The sequence below is a fragment of the Manis pentadactyla genome, chromosome 17, assembly GCF_030020395.1.
Source record: "Manis pentadactyla isolate mManPen7 chromosome 17, mManPen7.hap1, whole genome shotgun sequence".
Taxonomy (NCBI): Eukaryota; Metazoa; Chordata; class Mammalia; order Pholidota; family Manidae; genus Manis; species Manis pentadactyla.
Genome location: NC_080035.1, coordinates 45,286,846 through 45,301,246, shown reverse-complemented (window position 1 = coordinate 45,301,246; position 14,401 = coordinate 45,286,846).

The window sequence follows — 14,401 nt, the reverse complement described above, 5'->3', positions numbered from 1 at the left end:
CCTAAATTGGCCACCCATTGGTGATACTCAGTGTGGTCCTATTTTGCCCATATGGGCTCAACCCAAGAAATGAAAAAACTCATAACTGTTCAGCAGGATAATTGGAAACTACAGCTATCGGCAAGACATATTTTCACCTACTTTTATGCATCATTCTAATAGGTTATGTATGTATATCATTGGCCCAGTCATCCTCCATCTGTTGGGAACCCTCTGCTCAAAACTTGACTCTAGTTCTTGTAAACAGACTGTCTGTGGAAAAGCTGATGGTGGGGAGAGGAGGGAGAGAAAGAGGGAGAGAAACCGAGCAAATAAACATTGCATAACTCAGGATTCAGACAGTGGGATCCTTCTACCCATGAGTAACTTTTCCTAAGTATATTTACCTCCCTAGTATCATCCCTTTGCTTCTCTCAGTGCATTTCAGATTAATTTGGTAAGCTATATGTCTCAGTCACCTTAAATAGGTCTGTGAGCATTTCTGTTCCATGACATCTGGGATAGTTACCTGGAATTGCACTTGGAGGCTACCCTGACTGAGGGTCAAATGTGACAGGCACTTATTCTGGAGAGTTAGTAGATTCTCATTCTATACACACAACTCCCCAGAGGCCAAGGTGATGTTCCCACTTAGAGCTCATGCCTCTACTTTCATAGAACATGTATTGGGTCTCTGAGAGTAAATCCTGAATTCAAATGATTCTGAGACCAATATCAAGTCTGCATGGGCCTTTGCCCCAGTTCTGTTCTCATAATGGGCAGTGTATATGATCAAAACTTGGTCATGGGGGCAACTGGTCCACCTGCATAGTGCCCTTCACTGTGCAGGAGGGAGCCACTGATGGGAAGAGAATGGTGGCTGGAAGCCAGGGCTGGCTGTCTCCTTGGTGCCATATTTTATTCTGGCGCTAAAAGGAGTCCAGTATTTCCACATTCAAACCTGAAGGTATATTTGGTCGAAGTAGAAAGATAAAATATTCTTTATTTCACAATCTGCTAACTAGATTTTTAACTTCTAACTATTTGGACATATGGTATGTGGGCTTTCATTTTTACCCAACCTCCTTGCAAGTGCTAAGACTAGGCCTGCCTTTAGCCCTTTATTTATCTGTATAAAGAAAGGAAAGTGCAATAGCATGTGCAAGCAGGATGATTTTTGAAGCAATAGCAGAACTTCGACTAAAATATTGCATAATTTTCAAACAATCTCCTCCTGTGAAAATTATTTAGCAAGTTGGTTGTTTTAAGTTTGGGAAGCATTTCACATAGAATAACTAGAATTTAAGGAAAGGCAGGTTTAAAGAGATAAATGAGGTAATGGAAACTTTGTGCAAAATAAGGCTTGGTGACACAAGGTAATGCTTTAGTAAAGCCTCCTTCATTAAAGAGTAGGTGTCGGAACAGTATATGAATAGACTGTAGTATGAAAACAATATTTCAATGAGTTGTTCAGAAATCAAACAGAGCAAGTCAGGGCAAAAAGCAGTTGCTTATCTACCTGTCCTCTTACTTATTATGAATTTCATCAGCTGCTAATGCTTTCTTAACAATTTCTACTATTAATGTTACTTGATATATAGAAAGGTAAAGGTTATATGCACTTGTGAATGTACCAAAGGACTTACTTTTGTGCGTACCCACTGATTTTCCTGACAGCTCCTAAAGAATTGGAGAATATGGTCTTGTTTATAAAAAGTTTTGACTGTTGATCAGTATTTACTAAAAACTTAAGAATTCCCTTCTGGTCTATAGTATAATCAACACTTTTAACATCCATAGTAGATAAAAATAAGTGGAAAAGAGAATAACAAAACACAATGAAACAAAGATAATTTGAGGCATGAGAAAACTCTAAAAAATAGGAGTTCTGAAAGTTTTCAGGCCATTTTTACATAATCAAATACAAAAATAATGTCTATGAAAGAACAGTAAATTTAAAAAATGTGCTAAAAAATATTTTTTAAAAGGTATAATCTGTATTTAGGAATTGTTGAACAGATAGGGTAAATCTAAAGAATCAATTCTTATCCTATACATGATAAAAATGTAAGCATAAAATCTGAGAACTTAAATAGTCTACATTTAATTATTTTTATTTTCAGAAAAACAAAAACAAAGGAATAAGAATGGAGTGAGAATAGAACAAAGACAATAAATAAAATGTTAAAATAAAAGCTCCTGAAGTCAACCTAAGAAAATTAAATATTTTCAAATGGCGAAACACTGACAAAGTGGCAAATAATTTTAATGGCATTTAAAATGGTGTAACCTGGAAAAAATGCAACATTAATAAAAAGAAAAAAGTAATGCTCTAAAATATTCATAGAGAAAAACAAATGTAAAAATTTGGTAAGGATTAAGAAAAAATATTTTGAACCTAAAACTCCACACTCAACCAGACCACCCTCCAATTCTAAGTAATAATAAAATTATTCCCAAATGTACAAGGACTTAGAACTTGTACCGATAAGCCATTGTTGGGGCCTTTCACACATAACTGTTCTGTAACAGGCTAGAGAACATTTACCCTATTAAAGTCCTTAAGGGGAAAAGTGACTATGTGTAAAATTTTAAAATGAGAACTAAGTTGGAATTAATGATATATGAATATTTCAATTTATAATGGCTGCAAGACACATGTAACTTAATTTGACACTCCTGCAGGGAAAAGGAAGAAAAAAAATTTTACAAGGAAGACATAATCCCAATATAAAAGAAAAATATATACTGTGATTTTGTAAAAAATGATAACACGTTATTGGTACAGTCTATTTTATCATTACACCTCAAATATTCACTTTGAGCAACATAAGGTTAGTAAAATAGGGTTGCACTTCTTCCTTAATGTCTTTATCCATTCTACTGGGTTCTTCAGTCTATAATTTTAAATAGTGAAAAATGTAAGAGTTATTTATTGTATGTTAAGAATGAATCCAAGAAAAGAGTTAAGGAGAATGAAAAAGTGAATGTGGTTTAAATATATGAACAACTTCCACCTCAAATTTGCAGTGTTTCTTCCGTCTTTGTCCTCAGAATTCCCTATTCACACTGTATCAGTTAGCTGCTTTAGTGCTTTAGTATCATTTATTAGTAAGAAGATAATATTAAAAGTGAAGTCAGAGAAAACAAATAAGTGAAAGTCTTAACTCCATATTCTAAAATAGGCATTTTAAACCCAACACTTTTGCCCAGTAAGAAATATTTCTGCAATTTAAAATGCTATACTCAGAAAGAATAAGCACACAGCATTTGTGCCATATAAAAATGGACTGAAGAGATAGTAAATAAAATAACAGACCACCCCTGAAAATTATTTCAATTTTTCTGGTGAAGAAAAATATTTAGGAGCAGAGCTGAGACACAAAGAGTGCTACATTACTCTGATTTAATCTGAGGTGATAGAAGATTTAAGTATGAGGGTAGAATTTGAAAACTCCAGGGCAGATCAGATTGCACATTGCTTCTTGGGTAAAGCTGAGTATGTGACAAGCCTCACAAGGCAATCTTCCATTTAAAAACATTGGTGTGCAGACTTAAAGTATGAAGAGTGGCATGCATGGCGTGCCGTGTTTATGCATGGATGTCCAGAGCAAACTTGGGTGACTTCCATACATAAAGGATGTGTTGCATGGTAATCAGAGTGTAGAAGCGATGACATGCCTGCTGGGTTTAATATACGGAGGTACAGGTTAACTATTCTGAAACAAAAGCCTCCATCAACACCAAAAAGGCACATGTTGGAAGAGAAGTGGAAACAAGGCAGTGGGTGACGTACAGCTCAACAGAAGCCTTTTAGGAGAGAGAAATGACGAAGAAGCAGCCAAAGGGCTCTCCTTTTGGCCAGGATGAAAATGGAGCCCGCTACCACCACCCCCGCCCCCACTGGGGAATAGATCAGCCTTTGACAAGACAAAAGAGTGAGCAGTCAGGTACAAAGAAAACAAAACAAGAAGGCAGAATCTAAAAATAAAGTGACTGAGTTTCCCTTAATTCTGCAGTACAGAATAGTGGGTAATCAGAATCAGGGCTTTGTATGTGTTTGAGAAACATCCAATAACTGTAAAGGTAAAGGAATGTCCGTGAACCTTGTCAGTGTGTAACCTACAGCCCCATCCCTGCTCCACGTTTTCTGCTCAAGAAATAAGTACCTTTTTTTTTAAAGATTTATTTACTCTATATGATTGATTAGGATATTTTATATTTCTGCAGTTGTACCTGGTAGCTATTTAAAAATAATAATAATAATGAAGATGCAAATGTATCATATATGATAGAGTTGCAATTAAGTTCTGGTCATGAGAAAATCCCAAAATTTAAAGTTTTATTTTTCTATGGAACGTTAATTTTCTTGCTAAATTATTAATCTTATTCAAGCATTCTTTCTTTCAGCCACTATAAATACTTCACATTCTCACTTTATCTTGAAATCGGCCTTACTATTAAGCTAGTGTCCCTATTAATCAGTTAATTAAATATATGGCTCTCTCCCTTTCTTTGTCTCATTATATTTTCAGTTAAAAAAATCACATTATTAAAAACAATTTGCTGTTGCTATAAAATTGCCAGGAAGGAACTTTTTATATTGCATAAAGTGCACCGCTAAGCTAATAGTTTGTTTTGTTGGTGATGACATTTTTATTTCTATAAACTATTCCAGAAACAGATACTCTGGTGCATTTGAGGGACAAAACTTGCGGGAGTTTTGAAATTAGTGTGTAAGTTATGAAACCTACAAAAATACAACAAAAAATAATTATTCCATCCAATTCACACAAGCCAAACGTTCTTGTCTTGAACACAAGCTCCAGCTCTCCCCCAGCTGCTTTTTTTTATAATCTACTGGCATTTGAGCTCCAGTTCCAGTTTATTCCCTGGAAATAGACAGTAGATTGAATAATGAAGTCCATACTGAAATCCGCAAGACACCAAAACTTGCAGGTAATTTATGATTGCACTCTAAAATAGCCATTCTCTGATCTGGATTAGAGAGAACTTTTAAAAGCATATGGGCTTTGTGCTCAAGACTTTGTAAAGCCTAACTAGTTTGACAATCCGTGAAGGTGGCAAGGTTCCAAATGAGTGTGTGGAAAAGCAAAACAAATTATATTCCGCATGTTCAATTCCTAAATACTCATTAAGAGGCAGAAGAAACTGTTCCAGCTGGTGTGCTGGACTAGGGAGAAAAAGAGGTTGCAGAAGTGCAGAAGGCAGTGACAGGAGCATCCAATCAAGCTCGTTTGTATGAAGTAGCAGTAAGATCTGCTCTTATGATTGCACATGGAAGGCCTAGTCCCAGCCAGCCTCACTGAAGTTAATTTAAGAGAGGACTTAATTTCCATTAAAACAGTTGTACTTCATTTGTTTCTTGTTGCACATATATCCATACACGATCTCACCTGCTCACAGATGCACCCGGAAACACACCATCAAGCAGAGATAAATATTAGGACAGCTGCAAATCTGCAGAACTATCCTCATGGAACCCATCACATCACACCATCCTCGCTTTAGATACTAATGTCAAACAAATATTGTAAGTGGATCTAGTATAATGTAAACATCAGCAGTCATATGACATAGATAAGACATAGCAGGGTACATTCATGATGATGAAAATAAAATATTCTGAAAGTGAAGGTTAGTTTTCTGCTTACCACAGTAAAGAATGAAGACTTCTAGTACATATGCTAGATAAATGTGGAGTACCTTCAGCACAGTGTCGAACACATAGTATTCAATGACTACCTTGTAAAAAAAAAGAACTGATTCCAGATATTTTTGTATATCTTTATCCAGTTATCACTGTGGTAGTGCTGATATTAATTGAAATTAATTCTTGCCCCCTTAAAGTCTCTCACATTACTGATCCATGATCATTTGGGTGAAAATACACAAGAATAATGAAGTATTCTGGTATAGAAGCAATTTCCAATATATACCCTGGAAATGGACAGTAGGACAAATAATGAAGTCCATACTTGAAGCTATGAGGCACCAACACTTTCAGATAATTTGAAATTACTTCAAAAATGGTTCTTATCTACATAATATAAGATTATAAATAATCTTCAAAAGCATGTCACTTTTGTGCTCAAGATTTTCTGAAGCCTAAGTAACTTGAAAATATGTTTTATAAATGTACTGCCTTTTTTATAAAAGCATAGTATGAATCTAGTCTTTATGATAAAGAGTTTTCAGGACTGGAGGAAGTAAAGAATGATCGATATATTCCAAAGTCCATTTTATATACACAGGGAAAAAAAAGATTTGTACATGCATAATGCAGTGAATCAGTTATTTGGGAAATTAGTATAAAAAGATTATTTTAATAAAGATTAATTCCTGATCACATTATGTTCACAGGTTTTTATGAAATGAGATTAATGACAGTCTCTGATTTATATCTCCAGGAGGTAAATCAAGACATGGGTAAACATTCTGATTCTCAATTCTGGATATACTGGTACAAAATGTATACATTCATAAATATATGGCTGATAAAAATAAGCTATGGGAAATGAGTATGATGACTGAGAAAGCTGCACGCAGATAATTCAATAAGAAAACCACAGAAATGTTTTTGGTGGGTGACTAACATAGCACAAATAAATGCTGAAGTGTACAAATACCCACAGGCTAGACTGTGGTGAAAGACGTTACAAGGAGGCATGAATACCTGCTTTATAATATGTGGACTATCTTGGCAAGCAGGAAACAAGCTATAAGCTAACTAGTGATAAGAGATGCTGTTTCATCCCTGCTTCAGGCAACAAATGCTAAAGTCACATTTTCTTTCAATCAAGGTGTATTAAATTGATACCTCTCTAGGCAAGTTGTGGGGCACCTTACAGTGCCAGTGAGGATCACAGAATAAACAGTGAGTTAGACGATAATATAGAATAAATCATTTAATCCTTCTGCATATTTTGATTGTTATTAAAGTGTTAATGGCTGTACGTTTTCCAGTTCATTATAATACTGAGGAAATCTTAGAGAAGAGAACAAAACCCTGAAGAATGGAGAAAAGCTGCAGAGAAAATGACTAGCAACTTCATCCACTAATCCTAACTCAATCCTTACGCTGCTTTTGAGAAAATGCCACTATCATGTGAAACAGGAGGAATGTCAGTGTCCAGGAATGAAATGTCAAATAATAAATCCAGAATTTCATTTAGGGCATAGCAGAGAAAGCTATAGATCAAGGACTTCACGTTCTATTCTGCCTCTTTTGGGGCTAGAATGGTATTGTTTGTAGAATGACCCTAATTTACCACATTGCCTGGGATAATCTCCATTTCAGGGTCATATTCTAGAACAATAGCCATGTTTAATTTAATTCTTGTAAGTATTTTGTCTGGAAGATAAATTCTAGGATCAGACTAGCTACAGAGGCTCATAGCACTGACTTAGAGGAAGGGGTGCAGTAAATTGGCAGGTGGATGAATTGATAGAAGTTGGGCACTGGTCAACAATCAAAATTTACTCATATAAATTAATAGTCTTGGTAAACGCCCACTTTAAAATAACAAAACAATTTCCAAATGAAAGTTGCAAAATGCTTGTCTCCTAAGCTTACAAGGTATTACCTGTCATTTTAAACTAATCCAGTGAAACTATTCCCTTCTAATGAACAACACATGATAGCTTTTCCATATAGGCAAAAAAAATATTGTAAAGCTTATACAAAATACCACAACAATAAAAAAGGAAATTACTGATGCACTCAAGTACTGCAAATGCATATTTTCTTGTTACAACTGGGGAGAGGTGCTAATAGCACACAGCAGAAAGAGCTAGAGTTACTAAGCGTACAATGAATAGGACAGCCTACATAACAAAGCAGTATCCAGCCCAAATATTGTAATGCTGAGGTTGATAACCACTAGCCTAGATGTGAGAAAGTCGATTATTAAAATTCAAAAAAAAGAAAAAATCTGCTTACTTCATGTTTGGCAACACTATCTTAATATAATTATAGGCATGAACATTAAAGGGAAAAAGCAACTTGGATGTATTAACCATAAAAAGTTTTGATCTGCAATATCCACTGTAAAGAAAAGAATAATGAAAATTTCAGATTGGACAATTTAAGATTGAACAATTTGATCTTAATAATTATTTTAAGATTATGATTATCAATCTAATGAAAATTAAAAATTGAACAATTTAAGATTGGATATTAGGATTTCATGTGAAATAACTGGCACTCTTTTCTTGGGAATTTAAATGTGTACACACATTTTGGAAAAGAATTTGGCAGTTTCTTGAAATGTTAAGAATGTATCTAGGTGTGTGACCACAGGTAATAAAAACTTATTTCCACACAAAGACATAAACACAAAGGTTTAGGAGCTTGGTTTTAATAGCCATGACTGAAAATCACCCAATATCCAATGAATGACTAGATAAACAAATAATGGTATAATCTAATATGGAGTATCACTCATCATTAAATGAAGTATTGTTGCACCTAACAACATAAATGAATTTCAAAATAACTTTGCTGAGTAAATAAACAAAAATAGTGCATATTTCTATTCAGTTATTATTTAATTATTAGCTAATCTGAGTCCATTTTTATTAAAGTTAGAGAAACCAGACCAGTGGTTGCCCAGGAACTATTTTAGATAGATATTCAGAAACCAAAGAACACAATTTGACCAATAGCAACACATTTATAATATCTTTCCAGTACATTTGCTTGAATCATAATTAAATAAAAAGTATCAAGATTTTGTAATCACTAAATTCCAGGATACACACATATGCAAATTATTTTTTTCTGTCTGTTACAAATAGGCAACTATATCATATCAATGAACTAATGAGAAATATGTATTTTAAATAGACTGATGAATGTAAAGTGCAAAAAATTAAAATGGCAGTTCAGATAATAAGTATTTCCTTCTGAAAACATGGCTTCAGCTTAATCCAGTATCTATTAATAATGCCTCTTAAAATCAAATTTATTCCTTATTGTAAATCAATGAGGTATGAAAGAATTTCCACTTATAAATGTATTTTAGAAATGGAAAGGGCACAAACAATTTGATAGATAAAAAATGAAAGTACTGATATACAATTAGATAAGCTTTAAGAACTTGTGAAATTATATAGATGGAAATACTAAATGCAGGAAGTCAATTAAATTGCTTTCTTCTCTATCAGGTGTTCAATATCCTAGCTGTCTGAGAAAGACCAGTATTCAGAAATACTCTGAAAATGTAAATCTTACAAAAATATGAGGAAATTGTCATCATTCACTTTTAAATATTTAGTCCTATCTACAATGAATTTGGGTACATCACCTCAAAAGCGTAATTTTAAGTTTTTACTCTGATAAGGAACTGTTGTATAATGAAAGGGACTAATAATGTGTAGAGTAAATCCTATGCGAAAATCTTCAAATGCATTTAAAGAGTTGTGGGAGTGTGCAACATCAGTGTTGTGAGGATAGTCAATGGAAGCTTTACTGGAATATACTTGAAATAATGAGCAGTAGACTACTCAGTTGTTTTTAATAACAGTATTAAGAAATAAACATGATGGAAGAATGAAGACTTGGAAGAAGACAAGTGGATGGAATCTTTTTGACTTGTACTCTATAAAAATACATCCATTATTGTATCAGTGTAACACACTCAATTATCATGGATAAACAGATAATATCATGTCACTGTACCAAGTGTACAACAATAATTAGCAATGGAAATTTTGGCATATGCAAAAGTGTGTGCCTACTCTACATTGTCTTTTTAATAAACTATAGTATGGTGATATTGAAAGAAAACACTTCTTGGAGAAAATTTACGCTCTGATGCCTGCCAATTTGCAGCCCTGATTTGTATATCTGGTGTGGTTTCCTGCTTTCTGCATTCTAGTATGTGATAAGATTATCTTACTTCCCTTTTTCTGGGGGGATAGAAGTGTGTGACTAGTTCTGTCCTAAGAGCTATTAGCAGAATATATGTGTATATTTCTGCTCACTGGTGTATTTAATTGAGGTAGCAAGAGGGAATCTGGGAGGGGAGTCTACAGGAACACTATACTCTTTGCAACTTTTATGCAAACCTAAAATTATTCTGTAATAAAATTTACTACTCTTTAAAAATGTAGAAATCAAGTCCAAGAGTATATAAAAAGATAATTTATCCTGACCAAGTTTTATCACCAAGATGTAGAGTTGGTTTCACATTTGAATATTAATGAATACAATTCATATAACTATAATGAAAAAAATACCATCTCAATAGATGCAGGAAAAACATTTGATAAAATTCAATAACCCATTATTGCTAAAAATTAGCAACTTATAAGCAAAATGAAATTTCCTCTATTTCATAAAAGGAATCTATATAAAACTTAAAGCTAACATTATCCATAATGGTAAAAGACTGAATGCTCTACCTCTAAGATGACTGAATGCTTTCCCCCAAGACAAGGATCTTGACTCTGACCACTTATTTGGTAGTTTAGCCAGTGTGATAAGACAAGAAAAATAAATAATAAAAATAAATAAAGTCACCAGGAAAAGTAAAAGTGTTTTGTTTTTATGTAGAAAATTGTACTAAGTCTACAGGAACATTACTAGAAATTTCAAGTTTAACAAATATGATAAGCAGAAATAATTTTGTATTGTTTGTTTTTCATATTTATCTTAATATACCTTATTTTGTGACTTGAAAATGAAGTATATTTAACAGAAACCAAGCTCAAGTAAATGAACAAGTCAACTATTTGAGCCCTTATTACAAATTGTGTAAAAGTTTCAATTGAGTTTTTTGGCTGTTCTTATATATTTCAACTGACTTTTAAATTACAAAGGTTTATAGTCTTCAATCATTTAAAATTTGTTTCAGTTTAAGATCAATTTTCATTTTATTTATATGCATGCGTATGTAACAATGAAAATTTTAATTACAGGCATTTGATGTTTATGTATTTTGTATAAGCTTTACAATATTGTGTTTGCCTCTGTGGAAAAGCTATCATGTGTTGTTCAAGAATTATTAGAGAGCAATATTTTCATTGGATTAGATTAAAATGACAGGTAACCTGCAGGCTTATGAGATAATTAGGCTTTTGTTTCATTTGGAACTTGTTTTGTTATTTTAAAGAAGGTATTTAGCAAGAGTACTAATTGATATAAGTACAATGTAGGGGGTAGCACTTGGAACCTATACAGGTTCTCAGAAATGTAATGCCTAAAGAAATGTGGATGGAATTTAATGGATCTAGTGATGCATTTATTATATAAAAAAAAGCAAAATAGGGAAAGTCACAAATGCCAAAGTCTGATTAAAATAGAGAACCATGAATAGCAACAAAAGAAAGTGTATGCTTTCAGATAGTTTGTGTAATTTATGAAGATTTTTCACCTACAGTGCTCTTATGTAACATGTTTTATATAGATTGATTTTTAGATGATAGAACTGGAGATCAAGTTCTATGATTTCATAATATAAAAGAAAATTTAAAAGAATGTTTGAGCCTTACAAAGGTCAAGAAAGAAAATAGTACACCTAATTTAGGAAATACTAGACCATAGTTTGTTATGTTCAAATTTATTTTTAAATAATATCCAGTCTTTCCAAAAGTAACTTGTTGTGAATATAAAGAGTTATTTCTGTTTCTTAACATATTGTTTTCATTCTTTTATTTGAACGATACTCTTAATCATAAAGAGCAATCTTTGTATTGATTCCTTGAACAGATTACAAATAGGTTGTGAGCATTCTGGAGGTCATTATTTTCAAATTGCAAAGAATCAAGCAATGATTATCAAGGTACAAGAGTGCTTGATAACACAATCTAGAATTTACATAATTCATTATGATCTCTTTATCCGGGAAGATGTAATGATAGCATGTAGTAGGAAGATAAATTATAGAAAATTGTCCTCTTACAGCTTCATACATATTTAAAAGAAAGATTATTTTTCTGATAAACCAAGCTCTACATTTTCAAGGCTGTTTTGTTCAAAGTTATTACGCTTGTGTTGTTATAGGCCTTAATGATCACCTTGATTTGCTCCTCAGCATCCACATATAAAAGCATCTTTATGAATATCATTATTTATAATGCATATATACTAATTTATATATGTATGTGTGTATATGGATGCATATATAATAATTTTTGGAAGTTTAAAATAATCACTAGCCATTTTTGAAACTAAATTTCAAAAGAGAATTTTCTTTTAAAAATTTTTTGTCTGTCATCTTTAATTACTGCCACTCATCTAACATTTCTTTAATATACTCAATAGAAAACATAAGATATTTGCACTTTCAAACAATGTTTCATAAGGGTGATCATTTGCATTCTAATTTTAACTATGATATTAGAAGACTTTGCAGTTTTTACAAGCTACATCTTCTCTATCTCAACTTGAAATATGAAACAAAATTTTAATGTATGACTTCAAATTTGACTAATACAACCTCACATTTTTAATATAATTAATGTTTTGCTAAAATGAAGACAATATTATTTCTTGTGGATATATATGGACTAACAAGTAGTAAAAATGGGTAAAAATTTTCCAATTAATTATATTATAGTGCCTTAATTAGTAATTTCTTATTAGTATGTATATTTGATATTTTATTTTTTCTTTTACACATGTCATGCCCATAAGATAACATATACACTAAATTGAATTTAAATCAGGCTTCCATAGAGAACTAAAACAACAATAACAACAATAATAACTACCCTTTTTCTTAATTTTGTCCTTGAACCAGATTAAATAAGGATTGTCCTCTATAGGGTGACTTTGAAAAGATCTAAACTGCTCCCAAGTTCTTCCGTAGTGGTATGAGCTCCTCATTCCATTTTACTTCTTTTGTAAAATTAATACAATGTCGACATTTTTACTAACCCAAAATCTGTAGGGTAGCGCAGGTCATGCCATTTTATTTGATACCTCTTAAGATCAGTCACTTGGCCCAGTCTGTTCTATTTACTTTCTATCTCTAGAATTTTTCCACCAAGTTCATCAACTTTTATTACTTTGCTGAGTTCTCCCCGTGCTTCTGGCATCCTCAAATCCTATGGCATTGCATCTAGAGATGTATTTCTAGAGAAATATTTTTAGGTGACTCCTATGCTTGAATACTTCAACAATATTTCCTCATTGTCAAAGTAAATTTTAATCTAGTTAATGTAGCACCCAATAATTTTATGATCAGAATGCCTCTTCCATTTTTCCCACTTCATACTTCACATTGTGTCCTCTGGTTTATTCCATCTCTTAGGTCATCACTGTCTCCTGTTCCACACACTTGCCCTCCTCCCTGTAACAATTCTAACTCTCTTAAGTTTACCTAAATATTGGAAATTTCCCCTCATATAACAGCTTGGACTTCAAATCCTCTGGTAAACTTTGAGTCCTTAAAACTTAGACAATTATGGTCAAAGTCCCCATAGGCCTTCAGAGTTCCCTGTCTGTATTTCTGTTGGGAGATTATGTCACATTTTGCCATGATTGTTTCTCATTTTTCTCCACAAATACACTTCTGTATCACACAGGGTACTACCTAGAGCCTGGCTTAAACAGGAGTTCATTAAATGTTTGTGCAATAAGTGAATGACTCAAAGATAAATTAGTAGATTAACTTATTATTGTTTTCCCTCATTTCTTTGCTGAGTAATTAAATCTCAAAGATAAAAGCACTTAAAATTTAGTATTAAGATGTATGTTTCCAGTTATTGAAAATGCTTTCTTTTCCTCATTGTGTATTCATGGCTACTTTATCACATATTAACTGACCATATATGTATGGGTTTATATATAGGCTCTCTATTCTGTTGCATTGATCTATGGACCTGTCCAAAATGAAATGAAAATTATTTTCCTTGTCTGATCCATATTCCAACAGTGGTTACTTTGTCAAACTGAAAACATACTGGACAGTCATCATTGAAAGGCCAAGATGAAAAAGCTTGTTTTTTATTGATATGCAAATAAAAGAGAAGAAAATAAATGAGGTACAGGAACAGAAAATGGAGTTGTGAGATCCAAATAAAAAGCATATGCTTAATGCTTGAGGAAAAATTTTCATATTTCTTCTCAAGTTAACTAAGAGATTATCTCAGAAATGAAATAATCTCAGTCATCCAAGATGCAGTGTCAGTATTTTAAACCCTCAGTCTTCTCAATCATTTTTACAAATTAAAGAATGTATATTGACAGGGAATGTTTTACTACTATGTTGAAAAACAGGCACTATATAAGTGAAGCACCTTACTGGGTGGTCAAAAGACCTGTCTCTAAAGAAACACATCCAAAGAGTACATGTTTTTCAATGTAAGAAATTATCATGACAAGGTATCCCATGTCAATCAAATTACAAAAGTAGCTACTGAACTTCATTTTCCCCTTCTCCTTATTTCTCTT